Source organism: Bubalus bubalis, chromosome 11, assembly GCF_019923935.1.
Source record: "Bubalus bubalis isolate 160015118507 breed Murrah chromosome 11, NDDB_SH_1, whole genome shotgun sequence".
NCBI lineage: Eukaryota > Metazoa > Chordata > Mammalia > Artiodactyla > Bovidae > Bubalus > Bubalus bubalis.
Genome location: NC_059167.1, coordinates 71295429 through 71315160, shown reverse-complemented (window position 1 = coordinate 71315160; position 19732 = coordinate 71295429). Strand labels below are relative to the sequence as shown.

Here is a 19732-nt window from a genome sequence, read left to right as displayed (position 1 = left end):
TGAGCCAAATGAAAAAGTTAAAACTAAAAAACAGAAAAACTAAAATTAAAAACTCAGTGGATGGGCTTACCAGAATAACAGAAGGGACAGAGGAAACAATCAGTAAACTTTAAGGTAGAATAGTAGATACTACCCAATCTGAACAATAGAGAGAAAAGAGACTAAAGAAAGTTAACTGAGACTCAGTGATCTGTGGGATTGTCATAAAAGATCTAACAGTTTTGCCATTAGAATGTAAGAAAGAGCATAAAGAGAGCAGGCTGGAAAATATTTAAAGAAATAATGGCTGAAAGCTTCCCAAATTTTGCAAGAGACATAAACCTACAGATTCACAAAGGTGAGCAAACTCCAAACAGGAGATAACCAAAGCAACACATGTCAAGACGCATTGTGGTTAAACATTTCAAAACTAAAAACAAAAAAATGTCTTGAGAGCATCAAGAGAAAAACAACATTTTACCTATAGGGCAAAATGATTTTAACAGTAGCAGATTTCTCATCGGAAGCTATGGAAGCTGTAAGGAATTAGCATGACATTTATGGAAAAAAAAAAAAAAGAATTGTCAATCAATAATTCTATTTGGATTAAAAATTATCTTTTAGATAAAGTCTCAGTCCATAATTCCATTTGGATAAAAATTTATCTTTCAAGATTAAAGAGGAATAAAAACATTCTCAGACAAAAGAAAACTAAGAGAATTTGTCATCGGTACATTACCTTAAAAGAATGGCTAAAGAAAAGTTTCTAAAGAGAAAGGACATGATAAAAGAGGGAATCATGAAACATCAAAAAAAGGAAGAAAGAACAATGGGAAGAGTAAATATAGAGATAAATACAATGTACTATCCTTCTCCTGAGGTAAAGTCTAAATTATGCTTGATGATTGAAGTAAAAAATTATTATCATATCTGACATAGTTCTAAATGTATGTATTATAGAAAATATTTATGGTAAATATATTACTAATAAAAGAGAATAAAGAGCAAAAAGGGACGTAAGTTTCTACATGTTACTCAAATGGTAAAATGTTGACACAAGTAGACTATGATGAGTGATGTATATACAATATAATACCTAGAACAACCGCTAAAAGAGCTATACAAAGAGACATTCTTAAAGTACTCCAGATAAATCAAAAAGAAATTCTAAAAAATATTTACGTGACCCACAGAAAGGCAAGGGAAAAAAAAAAGTAACAAACTAAAGCCAGAAAAAAAAAAGTTTGACTTAAGATCTAGCATATCAAAAATTAAATTAAATACATGTGAACCAAATGATAACCCACTCCAGTATTCTTGCCTGGAGAATCCCATGAACAGAGGAGCCTGGTAGGCTACAGTCCATTGGGTCATAAAGAGTCACACATGACTGACGTGACTTAGCAGCAGCAGCATGATAATTAAAAGACAGAGACTAGCATAATGTGTTATAAAAATTACTCAACTATATACTGTGTACAAGAGATGCACTTCGACTACAATATAGTTGAAGGGCAGGCTGAAAGTCTGCCTATATAGGCAGGCTGAAAGTCTAGGGATGAAAAAAGATATGTCATACAAATATTAATCAAAAGAAAGCCAGTGTGGCTATATTAATATCAGATAAAGTATACAAATATATTGCATAATAATGAGTCAATTCACCAAGAAGATACAGCAATTCTAAAATATAGGAATCAGATAACACTGCCAAAATATGTGAAGCACAACGTACAGAACTGAAAGGAAAAAATAGACAAATCTATAGTTACCCTAGAAACTTCCCCACTCTTCTCTCAACAATGTATAGACTAACCTTCTGATACACACACAGATACACACACGCAAAGCATGTACACACACACACACAAACAGAGCCAGGCACAGGCATGCAAAACCTGGGGAAGTATAAAGTCAGGACAGGAGAAATGAGAGAAAGCCTCCAACAACTCTGAGTCTTATGATGAATGCAAGCAATGGCCTCCTACGGCAGAAAGAGCAATAAGAGAGCTCAAACAGTTTCCTCATCTCATGTGTACACGTGTGGGACCTGCTAAAAAATGCAGGCAATGCAGGAAAACAAAGGATCATCCTCCAGGAACTCAAATCCAAAGCTCTGATAAAAGAAGTGTATTGAACTGGCCTTCAAATCATTTGAAGACTTCACTAAACTAAATCTAACTAAACAACATATGGCTGCAACTCTACTCAACTAAAAATATATACTGACAGTACTTCCATGACAGAAGGGGCTAAACCTTCTCTTGGCACAAATATTTATTCAATCTTTACATTTATCTTATACAGATATATAGCATTCAATCAAAAACTGAGCCATGCAAAGAAATAAGAAAATGGGACCCATCATTAAGAAAAGAAACAGTCAAAAGAATCAGACTCAGATACAGCCCAGATGTTGGAATGACCAGAGAGAGACTTTAAATATAATAAATATGTTAAAATATTTATTCATGAAAGGCACAGATGAGCAAACAGAAAATTTTGTATAGTTTTCCATATACAAAAGATCCAAGTGGAAATTCTAGAACTAAAAAGAATATCAATAGAGGCTATCAGAATTATTTTCATTCATTCTTATCAACAGACAAGACACAGAGCAGGAAAATATAAGTGAATTAAAAGACACACTCATAGAAATGATTCAAACTGCAGAATAAAGAGAAACAAAATTTTTAAAAGATATAGTATCTGAAATGTGTGGAACAATATCAAATGATCTGTGTATGCATAATTGGAATTTCATATAAAGAAGACAGGGAAAATGGTGCAAAAACTTTGTGAAGAGATAATACAATTGAGAATATTGCATAATTGATAAACTATCACCCACAGTTCCAAGAAGTACATTTCTTGTATTTATCCAAAACAGGATGAATGCAAAGAAAACTGCACCTATACGCATCATAGTCAAAGTGCTGAAAGCTAAATATAATCTCAAAAGCAGCCCGAAGGGGGAAAAAGTCACACTTTATGCACCGGCGGACAACAATCAGAATGAAGTATGACTGTTCATCAGAAACAATGGAGAACAGGAGAAAATGGAATGACATTTTTAAGTTCAGAAAGAAAAAACTGTCAGCCTTGATTCTATATCCAGTGAAAATATCCTTTATGAAGGGAAAAAAAAGAAATTTTCAGACAGACAGTCTGTAAGAATTCATCCCTAGCTGACCTGCACTACAAGAAATGTTAAAGGAAAAACTCACTCTGCATGAAGAAACAAAGAACACCTAGAAAGTCACATATATAGATAAATATAAAATATTTTTAACTTATTCTGGTGTATATATACATATATATAATGTAAAATAGTTTACATATAAAAATATATAATCTTATAAAATTATATTAAATATTAACATATTTAATATATTTATATGATTATTTGTATAATAATTTATATAATATAGTATATTTATATAATTAAATAATATATAAATATATATTAAAATTATATATTTTATAGTAAATATATTTTTAAATTCTATGTCTTTATGAGAAACAGGAGAGATAAAACTTTTAAAAAGCCCATTATCTCTTTAAAGCCAAAATCATAGCAATGCACTATGGGGTTTATAGCCTATGTCAAAATAAAATATAATGATAACAAGAGCACAATGAGCAGACATGGCCAGTATTTGGAAGTATATAAGTTTAAGGTTCTTGCACTGATTATAAAGAGATAGAATATTTTTTAATGTAGACTATGAAAGTTAAAGATGAATATTTTAATCTCTACGATAATCACTAAAAAATAATACCAAGAGACATAACCTAAAAGTAGAGAATATCTACTACTAACATCTAAATATCAAATATACTCATTTCACCCAAAAGCAAGCAGGAAAGGAGAAATAGATTAACAAAATCAGATAAGACAAAAAGAGAGCAAACATCAAGAGAGTAAATCAAAATTCACACATGTCAATAATTATGTTGAATATAAATGGACTAATTACTAAAATTAAAAGGCAAAGATTATCAGACTGAAAAACAAAAACAAAGCTTAACTAACATGCTGTTTACTAGAATATACTTAAAAGATTAAGGCACAGACAGATTGAAAGTGAAAGGATGAAAAATCTATAGTATACAAACACTAAGCCTAAAAAAACTAACGTGGTACATTTTTGTCAGCTAAAGGAGACTTTGAGAAGAAAATTACTACCAGATAAAGAAGGAAATTTAATGATGGTAGAAACATCAATTCATCAAGATATCATAACAATCTTAAATATCTGGGAACCCAATAACTAAGCCTCCCAAATATGTGAATCAAAAATGGAGTAAATAAAGAAACAGATCCTCCACTGTTGTAGATATAATACCTCTCTCTTGGCAATCAACAAAACAAGCAGAAAAATTAGAAAGCATATGGAAAATTTGAACAACGATATCAACAACTTGGCCTGATATGGTTTTATAGACCACTATAACCCACAACAGAGGAACACACATTCTTCCCAAGTGCAATGGACCATTCACCAAGATAGTTCGTAGCTGATCCAGTAAGCAAATCTTAGTGAATTGTAAAGGATCAAAATGATAGAGTGTGTTCTGTGATCAGAACAGTATTTGATTAGAACTCAGTAACAATAAGATAGCTAAAATCTCCAAATATTTCAAAATTAGACAACAGACTTCTGAATAACCCATGGATCAAAGAAGAAATCTCAAGTGAAATTAGAAACCTACTAAGCCTAACTCATCTTTAGTTTTCCACAGGAATGAGATTATCAGATCATTTCAGAGAGGTTATAATGAGTGGAACGAAAAGAAAAACTTAGCTGCACCTAAAGAAGAAGAAGATCACTGAACATAGAATACTGTTACTTACTGGCTGTGGAACTTCTTAGAACCTCTTAGAGAATGCATGTTCATTTGAAAATAGGAATAATAATACTTGAATGTGACATCTTTGCGAAGTTTAAATGCAGGGCTTGCAAAAGCACCTACCATGCCAAGGTTCATCCTTCAGATGCTCAACAAATGTTGGTTGAATGAAAAAGTAGATTGGAGCAATCAAGCACAATATCCATATATCTGCCTAGAATTCAACCTAGCAAGAGAAAGAAAGAAATCGTATTTTAGCTACATCTGCAGATTTCGAGTCATACCTAACTAGCCCATAAGAGAATTCTTTAAAAATAATTTTTTTAAGATATCTCTTTGGGGGAACTAGGAGTTGAGGAAATAGGGTATGTGTTCATATTCTTCCACTCTGTCTCTTAACTAAACCAATGCATTCTAGCTTCTTAAACAAATAGTATTTCCACTTCATTGCTATTTACAGCCATAGCCTAAAGCACAAAGATCAGACTCAGCATCTGATTAAACTAAGTTTTATAAAGAATGACAAAATAATTGGTAAAAACATTTCAGCTCCGGTATGTAAAATAGAAAAAACAAAGTAGCAAACGTTCAAAGCACAATGGTTTTGGGGGAACAACACTGTCTTTTCTCTTTGGCATTTCTCTGGGATTCCTATCTTGGCTGGGTGACAAAAACCTGTCCATCAGCTACAAGTCTGAGCCTATCAGCCTTACAAATCAGAGTTAATAAAAGTCAATCAGTGATGGTTTAACTTGCTTGCTTCTGCCTGAAGTAGGATTCAGCCCCAGTGTCTGTCATCTACTTAGAAAACACTTTCTATGGCCGCCCATAAATTTTAAAAATTTACTTATCTATATTTCTATAGATAGGAAAAAGTGATTTCTATAAACATGTACCAAGCCAAAACAGGTGTCCATGAACCCCCTACAGGTAAAGGCCCAGATATAAACATAATCCTCCGCAGTAACAAATACATAGAAAGGTGCAGTTTTCTTGAACCAAAACAAACAAGCAAAAAACCCCCACAGCCTCTTTACTTTAGAGTTTTATCCTGTACAAACATGTTTTTCAATATGAAAGGTATATGTCATAATTACCTTTACATATATGTTGGATTGTTACTTTTTCAATAAATTAAATATGTATCAATATAGTAGCTGGCTAAATCCTTATGACAACCCACCAAGATTATATTAGACCTAAAATTCACAAACTAGTAGAGCTGACATTTGCTCCTGTCAGGTCTGAGTCTTTGTCTACATCAACAACAGCAGAATTTTCTGCCTTTACTAAGCTATCTATTCTACGGCCAAAGACATGCATAGCCAGGTAACTCTCAGAGCAACCAAGTAAGAGAGAGCTGGGAGGAAGCTTGAATCTAAAAGTGGCTGTTACGACAAATATTAATCAGAGACAAGTTCTCATCTAACCACAAATCCCATAGTTTTTGAGTCAAATTTAAAATTCAGAGGTCATGTCAAACAGAATCAAGCTACAATACAACATGTGCTCATTCATTCATTCAACAATTAGTTGCTGAATGGCAGCTGTGTACCATTTATGTCTGTGCTTTTAACAGTATAATGTGAGTCACATATAAAATTTTAAATTTTCTAATAACCACATTTCTAAAAGCAAAAAGAAAGGAGTAAAACTAATTCTAATAATATATTTTATTTAATTCAATATATCCATGATTTATCATGGATAAATCAATCATTTGTCACGATTTATCATGTCATTTATAGGCAGCCCATACAAATATTTATTAAAGAGGTTGTTTACATCACAGTTCGTACCAGCCACATTTCAGGTGCTCAGAGTCACATGTGGCTATGCTACCATATTGAGAAGAGCAGTTCTAAACGCTTATGGGTATAGCAGTGAACAAAAAAAATACTTGGCTTTGTAGAGATTAACCCTTGTGGGGAGAATAGACAGTAAACAAATAAATAGGAAATGTCAGGTTGTTAACATGGTCTAAAAGGCCATATGTGATCTGCCCCAGTCACCTCTCCAAACTCATCATCATCACCATCTCCCACTGTTCCCCTGCAGTCTAGTACTGGACTGCAGGTCTAGTACCCACCCTTCTGCCTGTGAATAAGCCTGCCAAGCGCACACCACCTCAGGATATTTCCATTCACCTGGAACATTCTTTCCCAAGACATTTGAAAAATTTAAAGAACAAACTATTAATATATAATATTAAACATCTATTGAGTGAGTGCTTACTATATACATTACATACACTTTCTCAATAAACTGCCAATAAAATACACATTTTATACATAAGGAAACTGTACTTTACACTTATTGAGCATATACAGCTAGTTGTTATTCAGCCACTAAGTCATGTCCACCTCTTTGTGACCCTATGGACTGCAGCACGCCATTTACAGGCAAAGTAATGTCTCTGCTTTTTATTTATTTTTATTAATATTATGTCTGTGCTAAATCACTTTAACATCATACCTTTATTTATTCTCACATTTTTTTAATTTATTTATTTTAATTGGAGGCTAATTACTTTACAGTATTGTAGTGGTTTTAATATGCTGTCTAGGTTAACCATCGGAGAAGGCCATGGCACCCCACTCCAGTACTCTTGCCTGGAAAATCCTATGGATGGAGGAGCCTGGTGGGCTGCAGTCCATGGGGTCGCTAAGAGTCGGACACGACTGAGCGAGTTCACTTTCACTTTTCACTTTCATGCATTGGAGAAGGAAATGGCAACCCACTCCAGTGTTCTTGCCTGGAGAATCCCAGGGACAGGGGAGCCTGGTGGGCTGCTGTCTATGGGGTCGTACAGAGTCAGACACGACTGAGCGACTTAGCAGCAGCTTAGCAGCAGGTTGGCCATAGCTTTTCTTTCAAGGAGCAAGCGTCTTTTAATTTCATGGCTGCAATCACCATCTGCAATGATTTTGAAGTCCCAGAAAATAAAGTCTGTCACTGTTTCCCCATCTATTTGCCATGAGGTGATGGGACTAGATGCCATGATCTTTGTTTTTTGAATGTTGAGTTTTATGCCAACTTTTTCACTCTGCTCTTTCACTTTCATCAAGGGGCTCTTTAGTTCCTCCTCGGTTTCTGCCATAAGGATGGTGTTACCTCCGTATCTGATATTTCTCCCTGAAATCTTGATTCCAGCTTGTGCTTCATCCAGTACATCATTCGTACTCTGCATATAAGTTAACTAACCAGGGTGACAATATACATCCTTGACATACTCCTTTCCCAATTTGTAAACAGTCCGTTGTTCCATGTCCGGTTCTGCTACTGCTAAGTCACTTCAGTCGTGTCCGACTCTGTGCGACCCCATAGACGGCAGCCCACCAGGCTCCTCTGTCCTTGGGATTTTCCAGGCAAGAATACTGGAGTGGGTTGCCATTTCCTTCTCCAATGCATGAAAGTGAAAAGTCAAAGTGAAGTTGCTCAGTCGTGTCCGACTCCTAGCGACCCCATGGACTGCAGCCTACCAAGCTTCTCCATCCATGGGATTTTCCAGGCAAGAGTACTGGAGTGGGTTGCCATTGTCTTCTCCAATGTCCAGTTCTAACTGTTGCTTTTTGACCTGCATACAGATTTCTCAGGAGGCAGGTCAGGTGGTCTGGTATTCCCATCTCTTGAAGAATTTTCCACCGTTTGTTGTGATCTTTGGCTTTGGCATAGTCAATAAAGCAGAAGTAGATGTTTTTCTGGAATTCTCTTGTATTTTCGATGATCCAGCAGATGTTGGCAATTTGATCTCTGGTTCCTCTGCTTTTTCTAAATCCAGCTTGAACATAGGCATGTTCTCAGCTCATATACTGTTGAAGCCTGGCTTAAAGAATTTCAAGCATTACTTTGCTAGCATGTGAGATGAGGGCAATTGTGTGACAGTCTGAACATTCTTTGGCATTGCCTTTCTTTGGGATTGGAATGAAAACTGATCTTTTCCAGTCCTATGGCCACTGCTGAGTTTTCCTAATTTTCTGGCATATTAAATGCAGCACTTTAACAGCATCATCTTTCAGGATTTGAAAAAGCTCAGCTGTAATTCCATCACCTCCACTAGCTCTGTTTGTGTGATGCTTCCTAAGACCCACTTGACTTCACACTCCAGGATGTCTGGCTCTAGGTGAGTGATCACACCATTGTGGTTATCCAGGTCATTGAGATTTTTTTTTTGTATAGTTCTTCTGTGTATTCTTACCACTTCCTCTTAATATCTTCTGCTTCTATTAAGCTAATATCATTTCTGTCCTTTATTTACCCATCTTCACATGAAATGTTCCCTAATGCTTCCTAAGGCCCACTTGGCTTCACACTCTAGGCTGTTTGGTTCTAGGTGAGTGATCACACCATCATGTTTATCTGGATCATTAAGACCTTTTTTGTACAGTTCTTCTGTGTATTTTTGCCACCTTTTATTAATCTTTTTTGCTTCTGTTAGGCTCTTACCATTTCTTTCCTTTATCATGCCCATCCTTGCATGAAATGTTCCCTTGATATCTCCAGTTTTCTAGAAGAGATCTCTAGTCCTTCCTCTATTTCTTTGCATTGTTCACTAAAGGCCTTCTTATCTCTCCTTACTAGTCTCTGAAACTCTGCATTCAGTTGGATATATCATTCCCTTTCTCCCTTGCCTTTTGCTTCTCTTCTTTCTTCAGCTATTTGTAAACCCTCCTCAGACAACCATTTTTTCTTCTTGTATTTCTTTTTCTTTGGGATGGTTTTTATCACTCCCTCTTGAACAATTATGAACCTCCATCCATAACTTTTCAGAAATTCTGTCTACTAGATATAATCCCTTGAATCTATTAATCACCTCCACTATATAATCATAAGGGATTTGATTTAGGTGATACCTGAATGGCCTAGTGGTTTTCCCTACTTTCCTCTATTTAAGCCTCATGATCTGAGCCAGTCAGCTCCAAGTCTTGTTTTTGCTGACTGTATAGAGTCTCTCCATCTTTGGCTGCAAAGAACATAACCCGTTTGATTTCAGTATTGACATCTAGTGATGTCCATGTGTAGAATCATTTCTTGGGTTGTTGGAAAAATGGTGTTTGCTATGACCAGCATATTCTCTTAACAAAACTGTAGTCTTTGCTTCATTTTTCACTCCAAGGCCAAACTTGCGTGCTATTTTGGTAATCTCTTCATTTCCTACTTTTTCATTCCAACCCCTTATGAGGAAAATGACATCTTTGGAGGGAAGGTTAATTCTAGAAGGTGTTGTAGGTCTTCATAAAACCAACTTCGGTTTCTTTTGCATCAATGGTTGGGGCATAGACTTAGATGTGATCCATGATTATTTATTTAACCAAGCTCTACTCAGCTTTTTTTTTTTCATTTTTAAACTTTCATGCTTAATGAATATTGCCTTAGGATTCTTTCTTAGCGGTAGAATTGCTGGGTCAAAAACTAGGGACACTTTTAGGTATTAGGGATAAACTATTAAATTACTTTCCAAAAAAGTTATACAAATTAAAGTTTAGCCAGCATAAGCAATAGCCTATTGCTCATCTCTCTCCTGTTTTTTAATTGTGTTTTTTACTTTTTGTTAGGTTTTTAGTCGTTCAATATGAGAAAGATAGCTTCTCGATGATGTTAATTATTTGTAAGGATAAGTATTTTTCATGTTTGTCAAAATTTTATTTCTCCCTATTTTGCCTCCTTGGGTCTACTATTATTTTTTCATTTACATGTTTATCTCTTTTCACTGCCAATAAGCACATGCTTGACTAGGGATATTAACTCTCTGCTTATTTTTTTATGATGCAAATGTCTGCTTTCCCCTTTGTCTTTTCATTCTGTTTTACTTCTGTTCTTTTATTATTTTTTTTCTTTACAACTGCTACTTTTGTTGTCATGTCTTAAAAATTCTTCCCCCCAAATTTTGGAAATGCTTCTCCATTCTCCTCTTCCCAACTACCCTGACTGAGCAGCCTAAGGAGGCCATTGTCTGGGATATTGTCTACCCCAACATATCACTTAAGAATGGTTTATCTGCAAGTGTTCCCATTTGCCCTTTCTTCAGTCCTCCCTTAGCTGCCCAGCAAGCTCATGGAAACTTTGTGCCAGGGCAGCCCATGCCCATGTCCCTTTAGGATCTAGCTTTCACAATCTTAGGCTTCCCAGGTGGCTCAGTGGGAAAGAATCTGTCTGTCCCTGCAGGAGACACAGGAGATGTGGGTTTGATCCCTGGGTTGGTAAGATCCCTTGGAGTTCAGTTCAGTTCAGTCATTCAGTTGTGTCCAACTCTTTGCAACCCCATGAACTGCAGCACGCCAGGCCTCCCTGTCCATCACCATCTCCCGGAGTTCATTCAAACTCACGTCCATCGAGTTGGTGATGCCATCCAGCCATCTCATCCTCTGTCGTCCCCTTCTCCTCTTGCCCCCAGTCCCTCCCAGCATCAGAGTCTTTTCTAATGAGTCAGCTCTTCACATGAGATGGCCAAAGTACTGGAGTTTCAGCTTTAGCATCATTCCTTCCAAAGAACACCCAGGACTGATCTCCTTTAGAATGGACTGGTTGGATCTCCTTGCAGTCCAAGGGACTCTCAAAAATTTTCTCCAACACACAGTTCAAAAGCATCAATTCTTTGGCGCTCAGCTTTCTTCACAGTCCAACTCTCACAGCCATACATGACCACTGGAAAAACCATAGCCTTGACTAGACGGACCTTTGTTGGCAAAGTAATGTCTCTGCTTTTCAATATGCTATCTAGGTTGGTCATAACTTTCCTTCCAAGGAGTAAGCATCTTTTAATTTCATGGCTGCAGTCACGATCTGCAGTGATTTTGAAGCCCCCAAAAATAAAGTCTGACACTGTTTCCACTGTTTCCCCATCTATTTCCCATGACGTGATGGGACCAGATGCCATGATCTTTGTTTTCTCAAGTAGGAAATGACAAGCCACTCCAGTATTCTTGCCTGGATAATTCCATGGACAGAGGAGTGGTGGACTGCAGTTCATGGGGTTGCAAAGAGTTGGACACAACTGAGCATGAGTTCCCTTCCATCATCTTTCAGAGCATTGATCTCATACATTCACCTTAAATTACTGCATTTTTGAGAACTATCTGACAGATTTTTAAGGAAGGAATAAAAATAGAGACAGGTCTTAAGTAGAGGGGAAAGAGCACTAAATTAGAATTCAGATCCCTGAGTGCTAATTCTGGTTCTGTTATTAATGACATACTTCTTACACTTAAGTTGTTTGGACCCACTATTTCTTATAAGACAAAAGTATTGACATAATGACCATCAGATGCCTTGTATTCAAAGGCCAACATTTCTCACTGAACACTAAGATATGAGTCTTCCTTTTCATCTGGCTTTGTAAGAAACATATTCCAAAGTACTACTGACAATTATATTACCTGCATAATGAGAATTCTAGGCATAAATAATTTTGAATGAGGCTCAATGATCTAACCTTCTGCTTCTTCAGGTCATTTATTGTATGATAATACAGGAAAAATCAGCTTCTCAAAAAATGTTATTCATCAGTGAAGAGAAATGATCAAGACTTGAAATTTCTTTACATGGTCATCAATTCAAACAGGAAATTACTTCTAATTCGGAAATATCACAAGTAATAGAGAGTTGACTTTTTACCTGAATTAGAAATAACAAATTTTATTGGGCTTGGAATCATCAGTAAAATATTAAGCTTCCTTTTCATATCCTACCCAATGAATAATGAACTGCTTCACTGGTCTTGAACTTGTTTTGGACATGAAGTTATTGGACTATTTTCTGAGGGTAGACTTCCAGGCCAGAATTATACATTAGTAAGTGAATACAGAAGTTGGCCTTCTTTGTCTAGTGTAGAAACTGCCACCTCTTCTAAAATACAGAACAGATTTTCCAGTTCGTTTTGCAGAAATGGCTTTCATGGGATTTGACAACACAAGAGTCATTCATTAATCTAATTGTCTTCTGCCATGAAATTATGCTTAATGTTAGTAATGTGGAGACAGAAATATTATAAAATATGAACTGCTGAAGTAGCTGGAATACCCTGGCAATTTCCAACCACTTGATGGATTAATGCCCAATTCTGGTAAATTTTAGATACTGATTGATGAAGTCATTTAAAAGCAAATGTAATTAGTTTTAAACTTTATTTACCATTAAATTCCACATATTTAAACACTAAATATAATAATAGGTAAGGATGAGAAATTCTTATCAGAAATGACTGTCTTTAAAATAAGCACTCATTGAAATTACTGCAGTTTTTCAGAATCCAATTCTAACTCATATTTTCCCCTGTACTGTTGTCTAACTGATATTATCTTGGTAGTATAAATTATAAAAGAAATCATCTACATACATCCACATGCATACATACATTTTCACCTACTCTTTTTCCCTTTTTTTAGAAACCACTATTGTCAGAGAAAATCTACAGTCTTATTTTCTCAACATATATTTCCCCAGGAAATACGTATCTTCCTAATTTACTAAATAAGTTTGATAAAGCCTGAGTATTTGGGCCTAGAACACATAAAATTTTTGAGCTGTTTAAATATAATATATATTAACCTATAAATTTTAAAATTCTCTGTGTTTGAGGTGTCAAACATTTCTGACAAAGGTCTCAGACTAAAGAATAATACTTGTGATTTTTTTCCCCAATCGTTAGCTTTTTTAGAAGTGAGCCCACAGAATATCCTGATGCCAGTTATAGTGACACGTAGTCTCAAAGAACCAGAAACTTTTGTTTCCATGGTGAAAAAACTGGGGATAAGGGATTTGTGCAGTGTTCACTGCTCCTACAGATTCCCTAAGCGGGTAAGTGTTCCATGCATTTCACAGGATGATTCCACCCGTAGCACCATCTCTGACCTGTCCCTCCCCTTAACATTGCCTCCAGTCATAAATGAACCACAAGGTCAAAAAGTATTAGCTGAAAAGCTTTCTAGGATTCTTGTCATGTTCTTCCCTTCTCTGAAAGTTACTCTACTTAAAACTTGATTTACTGGGAAACTAACACCCGGTTGTTACATGCTATGCAACTCAGAGTATCTGAAATCACTGTGCCTTGGTTTATCTTTTAAATCCTGCCATCACCTCATCTTAAAGGAACACTGCAAAATAATACATCTTGGAAAGGTCTTTAAAAGCTAGCAAAGCCTAAACAGAACAAAACATGTCTGGTAGAGAGCTAAATGTTACCAAGGGTGAACAAGCACACGAGGGCAGTAACAAACATTGGTGTAGGGTTCCCCTTGGATGCATATGGCTATCCAGGAAGGAGCAGGCTCACTCAGCAGAACCCCACAGTTTGTTCTTTTGTTGTCTTTATTCTCTCTTTGCCACCTGAGGAGCAACTAAACATGACAATAAAAACCACAATGTATTATTAGAGCTCACATCCATTTAGTGCTGAGTTAATTAATTTACATCTGTTTCCTGATGATTTCTCACTATACCTCTATGAAGTTACAGATGAGAAAACTAGAGTTTAGTTTAAGGTCATGCTATTAGCAGGAAAAGGAACCAGAAGTCAAACCAAGATTATTTGGTTCCAGGGTCTCAATTAGGAAATGTGTGCTCAGTCGTGTCTGACTCTGCAGCCCCCTGGACTGTAGCCCACCAGGCTCCTCTGTCCATGGGATTTCCCAGGCAAGAACACTAGAGTGGGTTGCCATTTCCTCCTCCACAGCATCTTCTCAGTACAAAGATTGAATCCATGTCTCCTATCTTGGCAGGCAGATTCTTTGCCACTGAGCCTCTGGGGAAGCCCATATAAGAGGTAAAAAAAAATTCAGAAATATTTTTCCTGTCCACAGGTGTTTACAAAGAAATTGGCAAAGATAACCTCTCACTGAGTACCTGTGTCTCCTGTGGCTCCTGCATTGCAGGCGGATTCTTTGCCACTGAGTCACTGGGGAAGCCCAGGTTCCAAGTCTAACAGTATAAGAAAAGAGTATACCTGTCATCATGCTCTATATTCTCTTCAGTGTCCAATAAATGGTATTTTATTTTAATGCAGCCTGAAAGGTAAAACATATATATATTGTTTTCTAGAAGTGCTTAGTTCATCTTTATGAAAATTTGAGATTGAAGGGATTGAGATTGCAGCCTTATGTTCATTGTAACCATTAGGTCAAAGTGTTGTTTTGAGTCTGAAGTATGTGAGAAATTATCATATACCTCCATTTCAGCTGACTATGAAGAGCTAGCCATGTTTTTAAAAAAATATTGTTTGCCAGCCTTCAGCCCTCCATGTTATCTTGACGGCACTTATCTCTTAAGTCAGATATTGAAAGTCAAGATTGAAACAGAAGTAAGAAATAATACTGGGCAGTTCCTACCTTCATTGAACTTTTGTTGACTGTACATTTCTACTTTACTTTCAATGCGTAGACTGAGTGCATAGAAGGCAGAGAACTGTGGCCTCAGTCTGATTTTTAAAAAGAAAATTGTTTTTAGTCATTTGAACACAGAAAGTTTGGAAAAGTAGAGATTCTGATATACTAGTACTGGAAATATAAACTGGTAATTTGGCCTCTTGAGAAACCTATATGCAGGTCAGGAAGCAAGAGTTAGAACTGGACATGAACAACAGACTGGTTCCAAATAGAAAAAGGAGTTCGTCAAGGCTGTATATTGTTACTCTGCTTATTTAACTTATATGCAGAGAACATCATGAGAAACGCTGGGCTGGAAGAAGCACAAGCTGGAATCAAGATTGCCAGCAGAAATATCAAGAACCTCAGATATGCAGATGACACCACCCTTATGGCAGAAAGTGAAGAGGAACTAAAAAGCCTCTTGATGAAAGTGAAAGAGGAGAGTGAAAAAGTTGTCTTAAAGCTCAACATTCAGAAAACTAAGATCATGGCATCTGGTCCCATCACTTCATGGGAAATAGATGGGGAAACAGTGGAAACACTGTCAAACTTTTATTTTTTGGGCTCCAAAATCACTGTAGATGGTGATTGCAGCCATGAAATTAAAAGACGCTTACTCCTTGGAAAGAAAGTTATGACCAACCTGCTGCTGCTGCTGCTAAGTCGCTTCAGTCGTGTCCGACTCTGTGCGACCCCAGAGACGGCAGCCCAGCAGGCTACCCCATCCCTGGGATTCTCCAGGCAAGAACACTGGATTGGGTTGCCATTTCCTTTTCCAATGAGTGAAAGTGAAAAGTGAAAGTGAAGTCGCTCAGTCATGTCTGACTCTTAGTGACCCCGTGGACTGTAACCTACCAGGCTCTTCTGTCCATGGGATTTTCCAGGCAAGAGTACTGGAGTGGGGTGCCATTGTGTTCTCCATGACCAACCTAGACAGCATATTAAAAAGCAGAGACATTACTTTGCCAAGAAAGGTCCATCTAGTCAAGGCTATGGTTTTTCCTGTGGTCATGTATGGATGTGAGAGTTGGACTGTGAAGAAAGCTGAGCGCCAAAGAATTGATGCTTTTGAACTGTGGTGTTGGAAAAGACTCTTGAGAGTCCCATGGACTGCAAGGAGATCCAACCAGTCCATTCTAAAGGAGACCAGTCCTGGATGTTCATTGGAAGGACTGATGCTAAAGCTGAAACTCCAATACTTTGGCCACCTCATGCGAAGAGCTGATTCATTGGAAAAGACTCTGATGCTGGGAGGGATTGGAGCCAGGAGGAGAAGGGGACGACAGAGGATGAGATGGCTGAATGGCATCACCAACTGCATGAACATGAGTTTGAGAGAACTCCGGGAGTTGGAGACAGACAGGGAGGCATGCTGCAATTCATGGGGTCGCAAAGAGTTGGACATGACTGAGCAACTGAACTGAACCTACTAAACTGAATAAAGTTGATTATGTGAGTATTCTTTTATTGTTGTTGTTCAGTCGTTCAGCCATGTTCAACTCTTTGTGACCCCATGGACTGCAGCACACCAGGCTTCCCTGTCCTTCAGAGCTTGTTCAAATTTATGTCCATTGAATTGGTGATGCCATCAGACCATCTCATCCTATGAGCCACTGAGTTGGTGATGGCATCCAACGATCTCATCTTATGACCCAGAAATCTTGTCTTTTTGGTACAGGTCCTACAGAAAAATCTCATACTTGTGAACAAAGACATGTGTCTAAGAGTTAAATGTATTCATACTATGAAATATTATGCCACAGTTCAAATGAGTAACAAATCTACATGTATCAACATTGGTAAATCAAATTATGTAGATAAAACAAGCAAGCTGCAAAAGGATGTATAAGAGATAAAATCATCTTCAAAAGGTTTAAAAACTTTTAAAGTAATATATGTATTGGTTGTAGTAGCAAAAATAGTCAGCAAAAGTTTGAAAAATAAAGTATTTACATCTATAAATTTACAATAGTCATCCCTTTGAGGATAGAGAATGGAAAGGGATACATAGGCATCCTCAACCGCATTCATAAGATTTATTTCTTTAAAACACACATACACACACACACAGTACATCTGAAGTGCAATGTTAAGATTTGATAAAGTTGTATCATGGGTCCATGGATTTTTATTATATTATTCTCTATACTTGTCTGCATGTTTGAAATATTTCATTATAAAATATATATTTTTAAATCACCCAAGCACAAGAACATTTCTCAGAGGAATCACCAAAGCAAGGAAAAATGAAACATCCCTCTCAACTTCCTTCCCCTATAAGAAGCCATGAATTATGGAGCCAAGAATGCTTTGTATTTATGAGAGGGATCTTTCTAAAGGATACCTCACATTTATAAGTGAGTATCCATGTAAAGATCACTGCTTTTTCATTCTGAATTCCAGACAAGGATATCCCACATTGGATTCAGTACAAGCTCCTGATCCCCAAAGTATTAAGGCTAGCTCTGCTTAACATTTTATTTCTTAGCAGAACACTTCAGGAATTCAGAGAGAGGATCACCCAGCTAGATCAGGGTGTTGCCCTGCCCCTGGAGCATAGGGGAGATAAGATAACTGCAGAAATGAATGATGGAATGAACTGAGCCCTCAGTGTGCTATGATGTTTATAAGACCGCAGCCATCAGAACATGTGTATGCATTTTCCCCTTAAAACATCTTTTGAGTGGTAGTTGTGTGAAACAATGATCTGTTGAATTTAATTCACAGATCAAAGAGGGAGGAAATTAACCAACACAGTAAATTGATTATTTCATGGGTGACATAACCAAGGCAATGATTTATCTTAATAAAGAGCAACTTCCCTCTAGTCCTTAACTGAATTCCAGCCAATGCAATAATACTCGGCTGTTAATGACTTTGATGTTGATGTGGAAAAGTGAATGACTGCATAATCACTGAAATGGGACCTCATCACAGTTGGAAACGTTTAAGCCAAATCATTTTGGACTGTGAAAAGAGCCCTGCGTGGTGGAGATTGGCTGGGTCCCAGCTCTTCAGTCTTAACTAAACAGGGCCTGAAAACTTTATCATGTTGCACCGCTCTGGGCTGGACCATAACTCTGACAGCTCACAGGGACTGGAGTTTAATGTATATGTCTGTGGCCTCACAGAGGAAGAAAGAATTCCAGGGCTTATAGCACCGATAATAAATACATGTCTATCAGCATTCAGCTGAAAGTGTAATTAGTTAAATCCGTCTTTGGGAGAGGGAATAGAAGAAAGGAAACAGAAGTCTGCTTAAAAAAAAATTGAACCAAAAGCTTATTTTTATACCCCATGTTACTAAATATGGCTTAAGAGCTTGCAAGACAGCATTAGTCATAGATGGCAGCCACCCCCTCCTCCCCCCTCCACTCCCCATTTCTAAATAATAAAATGAACTAAAATTAGAGCTGCTTTCAGGTTCAGTCACTTGATTATTATTATCTGAGTTACAGCTGAGAAGGCTATAAGGAGAGGAAGCACCCTTGGGAAACTGAGTGACTCCCCGATGCCCACATTTTTTACTTTCATATGAGGAAAAGGAAAACATCTTCCATCTCAGTCCAGTCACCATCAGCCAACCCAATAGATTTCCTCTTGCGCTAATCAGATCCTAGATAACATCAGCTTCCTAGAGTTAAATTATTACATCCATGTATTATAACGCCAGCCTCTAGCAAGCCCTCCAATACACCCTTTTTTTCTTCCCTTGTCTCCACCCACCTACCCTCCTCAGCACCTCCCATTGTCCCCAGATACTCCTAAGCAGAAGTTCCAGGGAATTGTTCAAGAGAGCCAAGACCAGCCTCTGCAGCCAAAACTTGGTGACCCATCTTTACTAGAGACACAGCTGCAGGTAGAACTGGAGGAGTGCCAAGCACTTGCCTGTTTAAATACTACAGAGCCCCCAGGCTCAAGAAACTCAGGATGTTCCATTCTGATCATGTAAAAAAAATTTAAAAAAAAAATCTTTGTTTAGAGGCAAGGATTGTTAAACTGCTCATCCAGGCCTGCAGCTGGGGTTGACTCAGAGTGCAGAGCTGGAAAATGCCCGGGTGGCAAGATTAGAAACTCATTTGTGTGGTTTGTGTGGCCTTGCCAGGAGCCTCCTCTTTTCCTCTCCTCTCTCTTTTAGTCTGAGCCTTGATCAGTTTATTACTTTAGAGGCACCCTTTTTCTGCTGGGAACTTGGTCTGGCCATGTCCCAGCAGCTTTTCTCCAGGGCATTAATGCCCTTGAAGTTTCTTTCCTATTCATCCATTTACTTATGTGAGATCATCTAAGAAATTTTCAATAGTCTGTACCTTTTTCTTTTTTAAATTTTACCCTCCCCAAACTGTTCTCCCTCATGCACACACAATTCTTTTGTTTCATCCCCTCTCCTCAAGTTCGATCTGAAGCCAAGTGCTTTTAATTTTTAGCTTCACTTTGCAAGCCTGGACTTTCAGGAATATATGTTATGAAAGCAGGGAAAGAAAAGACTTTCTTGTCATCAAAACCATAATAATTATGTGTCAAAGATAATTACTGCTTGG

General features: G+C 37.3%; 1 long non-coding RNA gene across 3 annotated transcripts in view; it reads right to left on the bottom strand.

Moving 5' to 3' along the window:
* Nucleotides 1–19732, bottom strand: part of LOC112587869 — a 224504-nt gene that overhangs the window by 69601 nt on the left and 135171 nt on the right. For all 3 annotated transcript variants that reach the window (XR_006542894.2, XR_006542897.2, XR_006542896.2), the window contains exon 3: nt 4957–5059. This is a non-coding gene — a long non-coding RNA (uncharacterized LOC112587869). The remainder of the gene's footprint in view (nt 1–4956; nt 5060–19732) is intronic.